Genomic DNA, 16,140 nt, shown 5'->3' with positions numbered 1-16,140 from the left:
TCCTTAAATAAAATACAGTCGTAACTCTGGAAATTAATCGTAAAAATCCTAGCTTTGTTTGGGTGCAGTTTGCAGTGCGAGAGCCCTTTCTAACTCCCTGTGTACCTCCTGTAAAGGCGGGTGGCTTAACTTCTTCAAACGGAGAATAGTTGCGTAATTGCCAAACAAATTAGTTTGCTCAGGTTGTAGAAGATCTCCGAGAGAGAAAGCATTTGTGTAGTTTAACGTTCCGAATTTTCTTCATTTTGTATTACTCTACTTTTAGAGAGAGAGAATGTCCTTTAATGTCTTCCCATTAAATTCTCTATCTGTGTGAGAAAACAGACATTTCTTCTGGGGGATGGTCGTGGGGAGTGGGTAGGCCTCCAACAGATTACTAGCAGCGTGGCGGAGGAGGATTGTACCCAGCATCTCTCTGCCTCAGACAGGGTAAAACAAGCTCTGCTGTTTCCCTGTGTAAGGCATGTCCTGAGTATGAATGAACTCTGGCATTGCAGTTTCAAAATAAAAAAAGAATTCTTAACCAAAACCAAACGTCCTCCTCCTCTACATCCATGTGACTCCGTAAATAATCCCAGAGCAGTCTGAGTGCAGTGAAGTTCAGCCCTTCTGTGCATGTTTCTTATTTTACTCTGGTCTGTGCCACAAGTGTGGTCCTGTGGTTCCTGTCAGAGAAGGAGGAAGAGCCTGGTTAGTGCAAAGAACGTTCATATTTGTTGGCTTAAGGAGGGAGGGGAAAAAAAAAATCTTTCATTCATAGTACTTTGTTTATCTTGTAAACTGGCTCACAGTAATGGCTGCGTACTGGATATAGTAAGAAAAAATGACAGCATCTTAAACACTGGCAACATAGACATTCCTCAGGCAAGGCATGGAAAATCCAGGCTCTGAACTTGCACAGGAGGGAATACGTTGGAGGCTTTATCTTGGACATCTGTCAGATCTTAGGCTGTGGTACTTGCTTTAAAAAGAATGAGGTAAATTTGTGGCACGGGGAAAAAAATAATGGCTTGCGCCTCTTTCTTTGCTGGTTAAGTTAGCAGTCTAAAGAAGGCAGATTTTATCATTTTCAGGGTCACTGCTTCAGGAATCCATTATCTATGTGTTTACATCACATTGAAAGAGGAAAGCAGACTGCAGTGTTGAAAGCACAGAAAGTGAGTTTTCCCTTCAGTGGAATGCACTGTCTTGACTTAAAAAAATTTGCAATGCTCTCTGTAAATGTACTACAATTTCCTCTAACAAAAGAGATAAAATGCAGTGAATTCTCCTGCAATTGTAAGGAGGGACTTGTTGCAGAGAAGGTAGACAGGCTTGAAAAATAGTGCTGCTAATGATGTTCAGGCTGGAGCTTAGGTACAGAAAATGTTTTAAATTATGCACTAGATATTCCATGAAATGCTAAATAACCATACAAAATACTGTGTGCTGTAAAGGGAGTGGTTTAACTCTGCTGACACAGAAGGTGTCTTTCCTTGGATTAATGGCTCTTTGAAGAATATATAAAAAGCCATTAATTTGTAGTTGTAAAATGTTGGGCTGATTACTGTCCTCTTGCTAGAAGGCTCTGGTGAAAGCATTGGGTGTTGTGTGGTACTGGGCATTGCTCAGTGCACCCGGGCTCAGACCCAGCAAGGATGACCCCAATATATGTAATATTTTTAAATTATGAATTTATCACCAGTTTTACCTTTTTGACTGTGGAGGTGTACAAACAAGTACTAGCAGGTATGTTTCAAACCCTCTTCAGTCTCTGGTAAAAAGTACCTTTTGAAGCTTTCCTGCCTTTTTATTTTTGCATTTGCCTCCTTTATAACTGTTTCCACCCCTCTTGCCTCTGGCTCTCTAGAGCAGCACGAGTCTGGGCACCATGCAGGGTTACCGTGGCCTCTACTCGTGTTCTTCCCACACTAAATTTACCCCTCATTTTTCACAGTTCCTGGAGTTTTCATGTGAATCAACAGCTTTGCACTAGATTATAGCAAGGTACTGTTCAGAGCTAGTGAAGATTGGGAGTTTTCCGCAAAAAAAGCACTTAGGAGCTTATTGTTTTGACTAAAATAACACAGAGCAAGTACTCGGGCCCTGTACGAAACAGAAGTATGAATCAGCAGTGATTGGAGGATAACTCTTTCTCATCACCTCTTTCCTAAGGTGTAGCGGATACGTTAGGTTTGGCACTGGCAGCTTCATGTGAGAGGAGAGAAGAGCCAGCCTTGCAGTGATGATTGTAGGGAAGCTGTTGTTCAACTTGGTGATGATGGTGGAGCAATTAAAGCTGATTTTCCAGCCCTGTCCCACCGGTGTGAAGCCAGTGCAAGTTGTGGGACTCCTCTGAAGGGACCAGGCTGGCTCCTTCTGCACCCGGGAAGGATCACCTTGCAGGAGATCCCACCTCCCATTCACGTTGATGGGCCGGAGTGAAGCAGGATGTGGCAGAAGTCACTGCTGGGGCTGAATCAAGGCTGTCTTTGTGTCAAAAGAAACCCTGAAGTCTTGTGTGTGGTAATCCGAGTTTAGCATACTCAGTCCTTGTGAGAATGTCAGTGCAGGTGTGGAGAAAAAAATGCTTTAGCAAGTTCTGTTTCCTTTATTAAGTTTCGGTAAGTTCTTATTATGGTTAGTTCTCCCAGTCCTGGAATGATAAGTGAGAGATGGTATCAGTGGTTGCTATCATCTTAAACCTAGGTGTGGAGTTTTGGTTCTCATGGCCACTTGTTCAGTAGAAAGGGATCCTGTTCCAGGGCTGGAGTAGCTCTCTGCAAGTAAAGACAGGACCCCAAAACTTGTTTGTGGAGAACTTGTTGCCATGTAACTTATGCAGGGTACGTCAGTGGAGAAAATTTGTCCTGCTCAGTTGAGGAACTAAGTAAAAAGCAAACCAGATAAGTTATAAACCAAGGCTGTCACCTGTGCTGCATTAACTGGCAGGATCCTGTGGGTTGGCTTGGCACAGTTGTAACCAATTGGCAGGAAGAGGTTAATGCAAGTCAGGAATTTGGAAGTAGATCCCTGCAGCTGTATCGCCTTCCACAGCAAAGGCCAGCGAGTGTCAGTCCCACAGAGCAGCTATCATCACTGCTCACTGGCTCCTTCCCACCTGGTTAACAGGACAGTGTGGTATTTATTAACATTTCTGGCCTTCAGTAGCTTCGTGACTTTATCAGCTCCCGCAGTGTAATTGGAAAGTTGGGTCTCAGCTCTAAGGCTGTGCCCTAGGTGTGAAATCTCCAGTGGTAATTGCAAATGTAAAATCCTGGGGAGTGGGGTTGGGCCAGATTTGCGCTCCTGATAAATCCCCAGAGGAAAGCCAGCTTTCAAAGGAGCTCTGTCATGTACCCTGCTTTGCAGTACATTTTGATTTTGTATATTTTTTTCAGTGTTGCATTTCAGGTTGGCAATTGTTCATTTTTAGTGGGAACCTGATGTGTTTTGGTGACCAGGCTGCCTGGGTGGAGGTGCTTTTATTTTATTACTGCTTTTGAGCCATGTTAGAAATAGTATGGTTTGCAAAACTTGACGCCTAGCGTAGTGACCACTGGAATAAGCCTGTAGGGAAAGGTGAGCTGTCTTTCCCGTCAGAGGTGTTTAAGCCGGCTTTAGATCAATTCTAAACTCTTTTTCACGGGATGAAAGACTGACTGTGGCTACACAGCACTACCTGCACAAGGAAACAAAATGCAATTGTATGAGTATCTTAGGTGTCTGGGGCAACAAACCTTGCTCTGATAGCAGTGCCCTTCAGCAGGGGAGCTCTTTGATCTGCAATGACTCGAGTAGGTTTGGTCTGGGTTCCAGTTTGGCGTAGAAAGACACACACGCAGTTTCTATTTTTAAGTGGTCAATGATAATCGGCTTCAATAATACAGGGATCTGTATGCATAGATTGGTTCCCATCCGAGCTGCAGAACAGCAGGAAAATGTTCCTGGTTTTCTATTCTGAAGCAGCTTTTCCTGCAAGAAAATCTTATCCCCAAATTCCTGCCTTTGCCCAGGGATAAGCAGGGAGCTCCCACTGTGAACTGACAAGTTTGCAGGAGTTGAAGTACCGTCCTGCACTAGGGCAGGGAGATCTGCTGCTGCACCTAGGATCCTCTGAAGTTACGTGGCTGCCCTTTGAAAAGACAGTTTCAACAGCTGTTTTTCTTGTTGCAAGATTTACCTTTTAAAGGATTTCAGTTTCTTGCGAGCAGTGACCTGCATAGCTACAGGCGGTGATTAGTGAACTGAAGGACATCCTACTTTGTCTACCAAATTGGTCACTGGCATTTCTTGTCATGGTAATTTCTGCTAAAGTTGAGATGGGGGAAGGTGGAATTTCATTTCAGATTAAATGTGTCTGGTTTACATGGACTTTTTTTTTTTTTAACACCCTCTCAGATCCACTGAAGTTGCAAATATATTCATGTTCCTGTGGCAAATTTTGCTTCATTTTCTGCTGTCTGCAACCGTTCCAAAGCCTGCATGTGTCAGAGCATACTTCAGTCTTCTGGTTTTGGTGAACACATGAGCACAAGCTACATGGTTGGAAGCCCTGTCAGATTTGCAAAGAGTTTTTAAGTGCTCTCAAATGCAGTGTTTTGAATGTGCATTGCTGTGGTAACTGGGCCCTTATTTCCAATTTAAAGATTCCTTCAGATATATCTGAATGCTAGGCTCAGTTTTAGGGCATTTTTGCTATCTGAAACAAAGATGGTAGCTGAATATTGGTGAAAGTCTTCTCTGGCTAGAAATATTTAAAATGTGCAGGTTATAAAAGCGATCTTCCCAACTAATTGAGTGTATAATTTAGGGATTTAACTTTGAGGAAATGACTGGGTAAGTGTTGTAACTAATATGTCCAGGTTCTTCATTAAAATGGACATTTGTAGCAAATCACTTGCTAGGACTTGTATTTGTCTACTCATAAAACCAACTGGTCGGATTTCAAGTCTTTGCATATCCCCTTGTATCACAGAACTGATGCAGGCCTTATCATTTCTGCCCTTTCCACAAATAAAAGTCTACAATTACATTGTAGAAATTGTGGAATGACACACAGATACTGTTATTTATTCCTAAATATTGCAGCAGGAGACAGGGAATCTGCATTTCATGCCCTTCCTTCTGACAGGGGCTGATGGTGAAAGCTATGTTTCAGTGACCACATATGTTGCCTGTTAATTTTATTGCACATAAACTATCTAACTTTGCCTCCACACTTCTTAAATTTTTGCCTAGATGATGTATAGCAAACCCATGGAACAAGGTTTTGCAGAAGGTTCTGGAATAGTTTTGTCTGTGAAGGATAAACTTCAAAAACAACCAGGACCTTTAAAAAAACCATTCAAACCTTTCACTCCCATTCTCTCCCAATCCTGATATTTAAAAAAAAACAAAACCAAAAACCAAACATAAAACTAAATATGAGATTTTGAGGAAAATGTAACAGAACGTTCTTGTGAAAGACTTACTTTCCAAATGAACAGTGAAGAATAAAGTCTAACATTATTTTGTATTTTCCCCGGTTTTAGATGGCAGCTCCATCTTTACTGCTAGATAAACTGTTACCATGGCTCAAGATTAAATGAGGACTAAGAAATTTCTCATTGTTAGAGAAATAAACCAGATTTTTGTAATCCCATAGCTACCAAAGACAACATTTTGTCCCAAATTCCTGCTTTTTCTTTCAAAAAGCTCTGAAATTTCCTTTATGTCTTCATAATTTCCAGAAATTTACCTGTTCTGGTTATGGGTTTTGGTACTTGTGACAATACAGAAGACAAGTTAAAAGCGCACAGGATAAGGTATTTCTGCTACTATGGTCAGTGTTGATACAGTTGAAAAAGTAAACGTTTGGATTTGGCTCCACACTGAAATAACTGTGAAAATTCACAACTCTGGGCTGTTGCCTCAGGTTTTTTGTAGCCTGTTCTTTTCAGTTTCTATTTAATGTTTGTAATATTTGTTTTTTAAACTGTGTGTATAAGAAACTTAAACAGAAATCTCTAGGCTCTGGAGCCTAATATTGTTTAAAAAGGGGCGATTCTGGGGTACTTTCTGCGGCTCTGAAATTGTGAAGTAAAGTTTGTAAGCAGATATTTTCACATCGGACAGTAAGGTATTTTGAATACCTTGGGGGTGATTTGTGGCCGGAGTTAGAACAGTGAAATGATTTGTGTGATGTTCTGAACTGGTGTAAATCCCTGTAGCTCTGGGAGTCTGGAAGTGCAGGCATTTGTGCTAGCACAGGAACTGGCCCTTTTGTGTTTCTGCATTGGATGTCTCAAGCAAAATGCCGCAGCCCATCCCAATGTCTCGTAGGTGTGTTGTCACCGCGTAGGAGTACAGGCTCCTATTCCAAATATTTTTCCTATCCAAGAGCCCTATTCAAATTGATTGTGGGTTTTGCCATTACCTTCTGTGGAAAGTGGGGCAATAAAAAAGACTATGGGCAGAGATGAAAGCGGTGATAAAAAGCCAGAACAATGGTAGGCTTTCATTCCTGAGTTCTTTCTCAAATCCGTTTTGTGATTTCCTCCTTTTTCTTCTTTTCTTTCATCTTTCTGTTTTCTGTTGGGTGCATGCTTTGACTATTAAAGTGGATGAAATGCTACCTAAGCTAAGGAGAAATGGTGAAGGAAATCAAATTAGAGATTTGCAACGCGATTCACAAAATCCACATGTCCTATTCTCTGTACTAAACTTCTCCCCTGTGATATCTCAGTGCAGGATGTGGGGTTTGGTAGGTGCACCTCTTCTGCTCGGAGTCTGAATTTCATGTAAGAATTCACTGAAAGAGTATTTGATTACTAACAGCTCTGAAGGTCTTTTTGTTCCTGTTTAAGTTGAATTGAGAAGTATTAAGTATCAGCTTTTAAGTAGCAAGGTATGACAATGGCATATTTTTTCCTTACGTGAAAATGATTTATTTTCATCGAATAGACAGGTTTGGGAAAACTGTTAAGGCAAATATTGAGAATTGGTCTCCGTTAACTTTAAAAGCTATGGTGAAGGAGATAGAATAAAATAATTAAGGTGGTTTAGAATCTATTTTGCTCTTCCCACAAGAAATCAAATCTGGAATTTCATTTGGAAACTTATATCTGGGGCTGGCAGGTAACAGTCCTTTTCCCAGTGTCCAAGTGAAGTGACGTAACGACTCCAAAAATTTTATAGGTATTAGGCAAACAACTCCCCTCCCACCTCAAAATTAGTCCTTTCAGAGTGAAGGGTCATTTGTGGAGAGAGTAGGAAACTCGTGGATTACCCTGCATTCTGGCAGTTCTGAAATTCAGTACAAGAAGGTGGTGGTGGTGGCCTGGCGTGCAGACGCAGAAGATACCGTGCCTGATGGGATCACGGGTGCTTTGGGGAGGAGAGCCTTACTCTTAACTCAGCCTTGAGCACATAGTTTCATTCACATCCTTAACATAGCACCCAAAGTAATTCTGCCCCTACTGTCCTTCATGATAGCCTGAATGTAATTAAGGAGGGCATGGGAGCCTAAAATATTGCTTGCTGCTCCTAAAAACGCATATAGCTGAATCCTTGCATTTGTTTCAGAGGAGAAGGGACAAGAGGGATGGTGACCACTCATGCTTGTGACTTTTGATGTGGAGTCTGAGGTCGCAATGGCCAGGAGAGCCCACGTTAACACAAAAGACCTTGTACACTTGCTGCTAGAATGAGCGTATCCCGGGCTGAGAGCCTCCTTTGTTGAAAGAGAACTACTGTAGCCAAACTAATATTAACCAGTCTCGTAGCCGTGCTGAATGCCCCACTGTTTCACTTAGAAAGAAGCTTAAAGAAAAAGGCCCTTCCGTTTTTGAGGGGAACGGTACAGTTAAGCAGAGGCGCAGGCAGTCACTGTGGCACAGTCTAGGGCCCACATTTGTGGCTTTTCCGAGGTCTTGTGAAAGATGTGGCATTACCAAGTGGCCTTTTCACGAGGTAACTGGAAATGCAGATAATTCCATGTTCAGTCAAGTTTGGTTTGGTCATAAAAAATAGGAGCTGGAACTCTTGAAAGCACAGGCCCAATTACATGTACATGACAAATTTACACCAGACAGGGTCAGTTTTCTGTTGGCTGTGTAACCGGTAGGATGTACAATCCTGCACTCTTTTTAGTAAAACTGTATTAAGGTTGTCGGGTGGGGGCAGGAAATCACAAATGTGATTTCTCATTTGCAGGTTTTGAATACTTCCTGTGTTAGCAAACAAAAAGTATCATCCCAAATGGCATTGCACAGGAGTCATATTTGTTGTCCCTTGCAGAGACTGCAAACATCTCTGCCTTGGTTATGTTTCTGAGGATTGTTTTGATTTTGGGGTTGGTTTCTTTAAGTTGTCTTGTCTATTTTAGTTCTATCAGAACTGAGTTTTCAGGTAGAATAGCTGGAGAATTACATACCAAAGAGACAGTGAAGAAAGCATGGTGGCAAGGTACAAAAATGATCTGTATTACCACAGCACTCTAATCACAGGCAAGGGGTGACCTTATGCCTGCAAAGATTAAACAAAACACTGTGTTGTTACAAAGTGATTTAAGGGTTTATCTGAACAAAATAAGTGCTGGCTGCCCAGATTTTTCTTGGAAAAACCCCCCCTATGGTTTAATAAAGATACCTAAATTTATCTCAGTGGTGTGGCAAACTCTTCAGAAAATCAGCCAATATGCAGAGCCCACTTCTCAGATAATCTAAACGGAGGCAGCCCCACTAAAGGCAATGAAACTGCACAACAGTACAGTGCCCAGGGACTCCCTCGTGGGGTTTTCTCTCAAATTCAGGCCTGCTCCTTCATTCTTCTCAAATAACAACTCCTCTTTGGTTCCACCTTCTCTGCACTGATACCGTATGTTGGGTTCAGCCCTCTCCTTCCAAAAGAAACTCCGCAAAGTCCAGTTCTTTGTGTTCATTTTGTCCAGACAGTGTTTCCAGTTTTTGAAAATATGATCTGATTACAGTTTGATTCCAGGACAAAGGGAAAGTGAAACATGGCTGTCTCATCTGTAGTCAACTAATGTTTGCCTTGGGCAATAATTAATTCTGCATCTAGTTTAGTATCTTTTCACAGTTATTTCCAGGGACACTAGACTTACTCTGGTAGTGCAACAGCCATTTTTTTTCAGGGTGTGTTCCTCTCTTCAGCTTTTCCAGGTTGTCTGGCAAGATAATGAAAGAGACTGAAATTGCGGATGTGACTGTACTTTGATGGCAATTTAACATGAGTAATAGCCATTATGGAATGGCAATCAAATAAGGCTCTGAATAAATAGGGGAGGTGTCTAGAAACATCAGATGTTGGTTGTGTTCTGAACTCCTGACCTTTCGGTTATTCGCACGCATGGGGAGTTTGATAATTTGGGTTCACACTACCTTTAAATGCTCAGTGTGTCATGTTGTTTAAATAAAAGTAATTCCTTGGGAGGGCAGTGTCTGCACCCACAGTGCAGGGGAGTGCACCCACTCTCAGCCCCTGTGCCGAGGGGGCTGTGCTGTGCCCCTGCGCACTGGGGCTGGAGGTGCTGACAAAAGCCACAGGGTACGTGGCGGTTCTTTGTTCAAGTGGGTGAAGTCTAATTGGATTGAGACTCTTAAGTGTCAGGAACTATTTTAGCTGTGGGAACTGTATTTGCCTTCCACAGGTGAATTGTACCCCATTCCCTCTCTGCGTGTGTGAGTTGCATTTCATCCTCATGGCCTCACCTGGTAACGGGAAGGTGTGCTTCACTTCTAGCTCAAGGAAGTTGTTTTAGAAAGTTGGCAATGCCTGTAGACAATTTCCTGACTGTTCCCTAGGTGACGTCCTGGCCACTGTCACTTTTACAGGTGTGCTGATAATCCAGCAGCCTCTAATAGCGGATTATGTGCTGGTTGCATCTGGACATGATTGCTCATAGCCATTGCCTAAGTCCTTATGGAAGGAACTCACAGAGCGAGACACGGGAGTTATGGCACATTTTTTCCATAAATCCACTGCTGTGACATATTATTAAATCCTTTCTCTGTCTTGCCCCCAAAATAAGTATGTTAATAATGATGCCTGATAGGGTATTATAAAATCCCCATGGTACAAATCTTTATTTACTGGAACATTTGCTCTTAACAGGCAAGTTGCACTGATACTTGCCAGCACGTTGATGCTAATGATGCTCTGTGTAACTTGAAAGATGCTGTGCCTGGGGCCAGCTGTGTTCCAGCCAGTTCCTCGCTGTGGATACTTTTTTCCTAAATAAAAGGAGTCGCAAGTTGTCCTGGAGAACAGATAATGCTTAAAGGACGCCTAATGTGTAAAATCTTGAGCCGTGCAGCATGTTCTGACAGTGGCATCCTCCATAGGGATGGACCGTAGTTCTGCACTGGCTCTAGGCTGGGGATGGCAGGGCTGGGACCAGCACAGAATAAAGCAGCAGCTGAGCGGCGACTTCTCCCCCTCCATTTTCCCTGAATGACTAAAATGACTGATCTGAGAGTGGTGTTTCAGTGGGCTGGGTACGGGGCTGTCCTTTACTCTCCTCCAGTTCTCTGTAAGTGCGGCCGATCCCAACCAGTTCCTAGCAGTTTTCAAGTGTAACTTTGGGACCTACCTAATGCCAGAACACCTTTTGTTTTCTGTGCTACATAAGTCAGCTCTCCTTTCTGTTTTTGCTCCTGTTGCCAAGTTTGAAAACGTTTCCCTGGCACCAGCGGCAGGTCACTGTGGACAGCATATTCAGAAGCATATTCACGGAGCTTTCTCTTATGCGTGAACATCTTGTGTGTTTGAGTTAGGCTGAAATGTGCCTGTAAGTTTGGAGACCTGAAAATCAGTGAGTTGTCATGTCTCTGGCTTCAGGAACACACAAATAAGGCGCACACAATCTGTGTAAGAGGCCATAAATGCATTTTCATGCCTTTGTACACACATGTATCAGTGTGATTTGGCTATGAAGGAGTGTAAGATGGGTATAAGCACAGAAATAGTCTTAGTTCAAAGAGCCTGTTCACATATGTAAGGCAAATGTGCAATAGTTCTGTGCTTAACCAATACCTGAATTATTTTTAATGACATTAATATTGCATTAATTGCAATTGGGAGCATTAATCAGACACTTAACTTTCAGAAGTTGTTGTGCTCTGTGCTTCCTTACTTAATTGGCATATTTCATAGGTTTTTTTATTTTTTATTTTTTCTTAAACCCAACAACACTGTTTCACATTTTGAGGGAGGGGAAAGCCTGGAATATGTAGCCCACGTGCAACATGATTAAGAAGGCATCGGTGAAATGACTTTGATCAGGAGTGTTTGGGTGCTTCTGTTGATTAAGCAGAGCTGATGTTTGGGACTTAATTTTCTCAGTGTGATAAAAATTAAAGAAAGTAAGTGAAGGTAAGTTATTGGGAGCTCTCATGGATAACTTTAACAGAAGCCACACCTTTGTACCCAGGTAAGGCTTTTCAGTTTGTGTAGTCAATGCATTGCACAATCAGTACAACTTACAAGTTCACTTTTAAGACTAGAAAAACAAGTGATGTTTCTGGATTGAAGATACACATTTAAGGTGTTCAAAGTATAATTTGACCCAGCTAATTCCTTCAAATTTGCGTCACCTTTTAAATCTCAGAGAGATCTTTGAGAATTTCAAACAAAGGGGTTTTTTCTGGTACTGCTTTGAAAGTTATTACATGGGCAGGAAACACCGTGCTGGAAAGGTATCTTTTTTTCCCCACTCTTGCATAACTCCAAAGGCTAAAATGAATTTGCTTAAACATGACACACTGTCCCACAAAAGCAGATCACTAAATGACCTTTGGATTGGAATCAAACAGACCAGCAGGAAAATTTTGAGGTGAGGAATTAGAATGTGTGTCAACTTGTTTGTACCTCAGAAGTCCCAAGAAAGCAGGGATGGCATGGAAAGAAAGATTTATTATTTTTAAATACCACACAGATTTCTTAAAAAAAGAACTTGAGTATACGGAGTGACTGATGGGAATGTGTGTGTTAGTTTACATTGTGGTTCAGTTTTCTGGTGCTTTTCTTAAGCTAACAGGTGAAGGCACCAGTTCTGCCAGGCTCAAAATACAACCACTGCAGGACTTCAGCTGGAGCTCTGCGTGATGGGTTTGCAGATTAGAGCCAGAGAAGATTAGGGATTTTTCCTTTAATTCTTCTTATTAGCAGTTTGTTTCAAATCTCATTAAAATTCATTCATTTTTAAAACTCCCTTCTTAGAAATCACTGCATGTTATAAATACCATGGCTCCTTCAGTTATACAAGTAATTTTTATTGTAATCTACAATATTTTTATTGCTGTTATTCAGCTTTCACCTGTGGGATTTAGCTTAGATCTCAGGCTTGCTGAGCCATGGCCTGGCTTACCTGTGGTGTTACTGCTTCTATTTGGCAACTTGTCAGCACAGCAGACTGCGTCTGACTCTACAATATAGCATGCAATTAACAATAGTAAATTGTCGCGTGACCATGGAAACTGGATGAACTAAACGCATTGTTCAGCAAGGCTATGAAATCGGCTATTATTAATCCCTGATCAACTCAGTGGTTGTTTAAATACATGTTCTTCCATTTAAAATATTTCTGTGATAATGAAAATTACAATTTAACAGCAATTAATTATAATGATAACATCTCTTAGCACTGAGATTTAATGCATTCATCATAGATTTATTTATTTTCTATTCATGTTTTTCTGTCATTAAAGTGAAATTAGATTTAAACATGAGCCCAACAAAGGTTTGGCATTTCTTTATTCTTCTTTCTGATTTCAATGAGGTTTTTAAGAAGCATGGTCAAAACATACCACAGCTTTGACTTTTCTCTCCATGTGATGTCTCAACTTGTGCCTCAGATGAAAGAAAAGATCCCACAGCTCTCTGAAATCCCTCAGTGGGATTCCACAGGAGTACTGGCAGTTCAGACTTCTGGCCCAGCCTTGTCTAAGCTGTTCTGTTAAAATCACAGAATACTTTGGGTCAGAAGAGGAGTTTATTTGGTCCAACACACCTGCTCAATGCAGGGTCAACTGCAATGTTGGATTACGGTGCTTAGGGATTTGTCCTGTTGAGATTTGAATACCCCTAAGGATGGAGAGCCCGCAACCAGTGAGGGATCTTGTTTCTGAACGCCCTCATGGTGACAGCTTTCTCCTTGATATCCCATCAGAATTTCCCTTGCTGCATCCAGCCTTGCATCACCAGCAGGTCTCCTTCCTCCGGTGGTGTGTACTGCTGTAAGCTGTCCGCAGTGCCTGAGTTTGCTCCGTAAAAGATGGGTTTCTGCATCCATTTTTCTGTCTTCACGGTGAATGCTGTGTCGTGATGCCCATCCCGTACTGACTCATCTCTGTTTAACAGTTACCATTTCATGTTTCCAAATACCTAGATAAGGAGGATCCCAATCTGGTTACATAGTTGGATTGTAGAAATAGTAGATTGCTAGTAGTCTTGTGTGAGAACTGTTGCGTTACCTGCAGCTGCAAAGAGGGAGGAGTGCTGAAAAGAAAAAGAAAACAACAGAAATCATAAAAAACCCCAAACCGCTCTCCTCCTTCCTACACTTGTTTTTCCTCCTATAGGCAAGTGGGAATCCACTGTAAAACTCTTTCAGTCTGCTGGGTTTGCTGAACGCGGGAAGAAGTTAAGATGGACCTTCTGTAATGGAGTACCTGGCATGTTCTCTGCCTGTGCCAAGCCTTGCTGTCACCCTTGCTAACACTCCTAATCAGACAGTGGTTTGGGCAACTATGGAAAAACAGTGCTTCTCCCCCCACGAAACCCCCCCTGGCACTTCCCTTCATTATGCTCATAATGTTTTTTAAAGGAAACTGCAAAGACCCCACAAGATTGTGTGTACTTGAAATAGTGCAGTGACCTCAGGTTTTCATTGTTCTTCTCTGGGAATTTCACAGTCAGTGTCCTGGGATGGGCCGATGCTTTTTCCATGCTCCTTTTCATTAAGTGATTGGTCTGTTACGCGAAGGGAAAAAATGGCAACAAGTGTAAACCGCTGACATCAAATCAGCCATAAGGCATTTGTGTCCTTCTGTGCTAAATGCTGACAACACTGAGGTATTTTTCATGCTGGTTTTAAAAGGAGATCCATTTGAGCTCTATACTGCACGCTCATTAGGCCACAAATTTATTCCTTTATTCAACTGTACTTTTGCCATTTTGCTGTAAAAATGTTTTTGTAACATCTTTCTTGAAATACATTTCGGAGATCAGGCTTGGTCCTCTTTAACGTTTTTCTCATAAACTTCAGTAATGTGAGTGGTTCTGTTGAAACCGGGGCAGAGGGTGGTGTGTAAAGCTGAAGATGGGTGTAAATGTTTCCAAAAGCAGCACCTAGAAGAGTTAAACCATTTTAATCGTCCACTGGAAAGGTTGCATTTCTGTCACTGCTTTGCATTTCATACAGAAAAACAAGAAGTCAGCTGGTAGCCTAGGGTACCAGGAAAAAACCTGAATGGTTAATGTTTATGAAATGGGCTGTGTGGCAGGGAGCTGGTCGTGATGCAGGAAATATATCTACAATTCTGCGTTCCAGTTTTCCTGAAGTTAAACAGTTTGCATAGCTTGCACCAATGTAGGGAGAGCTGAGCACATATTCTCTCTAAATCTGCTTAAATATGTCATTTTATCTTCTGAATTAAAAAAAAAAGGCTGAGCTCTTCCAGTTTAATCTGTTAAACCCAGATGACTTTTATGTTTTATTTGATGTGGGAGACTTTACAGCAACTTTCTGCACATGAACATAATCATTCTTCTGCATGAATCCAAAGCTGCCTTTCAGGCAGCTTTATTTTTGTATTGCTGACACCAAAATGCCATAAACTCTGTGTAAAAATAAAGACAATGAAGGGACCTGCCCTTCCACACCCTGTAGTGCTTGGCTGGCTACTGGACATTGTTCTGTGCATCATTTTATTGTGTGCGTGAGGTTTAGTAACATCGGAGAGTGAAAGCAGCAGAATTGTTTTTTCCACACGCTGCATTATGTAGCTTTCCCTTTTTTCTTTTCAGAGCATTTTCAGCAGTGAAAGTAGTCACATGCTCTAATGTTTAGTAGAGAAGGGTAGATATTTAATAGGATTTAGAAGCTGGCCAGTGCTTCCTAGTAAAAGAGAATGGATTGCGGAACACACCCCTGACTTCTGAACAATGGTCTCTGTGTAGCAGAGTCGGGAAAGCAGCAAGGATTTTGCTCCTCATGGAAATCACCAGCTAAACACAGCATGAACAAAATCACCTTGTTGCTTTGTCATCTTTCACATTTGCATTCAAGTTCTTGTCTAAGTCATGTTTGAGCACGTAAAAGCTTTGGCGCAATCTCACCATTTTTGATGGGGAAGTCGCACCACAGATTACTGTGTGCCATAAAATAACCATAACAAATACATCCTACTTGCATAAAAACCATCAGCTGAAGTAATTTCTCCATGTTAAACTGTCTGCAAGATTGAAGTAAAAATGGAGATGCCTTTTTTTTTTTTTTTTTTAAAGTTCACCTGTTGTTTCTAAGCATCGGACCCACGTATATCATGTTCTCTGGATAAGATGTGTGTAAGTTTGACTTCCTGCAGGTTTCCTTCTAGGTTGTTGCTTGCCTCTGCATGTGTGTGTTATAGACTTCTGTCTTCTACAGTAAACTCACTTTTTTCTATTTTCATCAACTCCTGTTATCTGCAGCTGGAGAAAAGCAGCACCCACTGTTCAGGTTTATTGCCTTACTACTAAAGGGGAGATAGTCACAGGACACTTGAATGTTAAGAGAAACTAACTTTATTTCCTTTTCTCTGCAGACACCTAATGGTCTTCCTCCTGACTGAGTCATCCTTCCTCCTTCCATCATTTTCTTCCCTGTGATCAATTCCAATATATTTTAATTTAGACTCTGTGCCTGACCATGCATGCTTATGCATTGTTCTCTCTGGCCTTCTTACTGCCACGCGTACTAATGTAGCGTGTACTGGGACCCTGTGGAGAGGCCATCGTTTTCTGAGTGTTTATCTGAGCAGATGTTTCTCTCCTCAGCTGATCTAGTACAGATACACAGAGGTGCTTTTTGCCTCTCTGGGTTATATTTAGTATTGCGTCAGTTGACTGATAAGCACTGGCAGTCCCACGGAAGGTCCCAGCCAAGGGTCTCAGCCC

At 41.7% G+C, this 16,140-nt stretch overlaps 1 protein-coding gene across 7 annotated transcripts in view; it reads left to right on the top strand.

Moving 5' to 3' along the window:
* Positions 1 to 16,140, top strand: part of SPTBN1 (spectrin beta, non-erythrocytic 1) — a 138,852-nt gene that overhangs the window by 62,713 nt on the left and 59,999 nt on the right. The gene's annotated exons all lie outside the window — the stretch shown is intronic.

The sequence above is a fragment of the Grus americana genome, chromosome 3 (genome assembly GCF_028858705.1).
Source record: "Grus americana isolate bGruAme1 chromosome 3, bGruAme1.mat, whole genome shotgun sequence".
Lineage (NCBI taxonomy): Eukaryota > Metazoa > Chordata > Aves > Gruiformes > Gruidae > Grus > Grus americana.
Note: the sequence above shows the minus strand (reverse complement) of the source record. Positions and strands in the feature narration are given on the sequence as shown.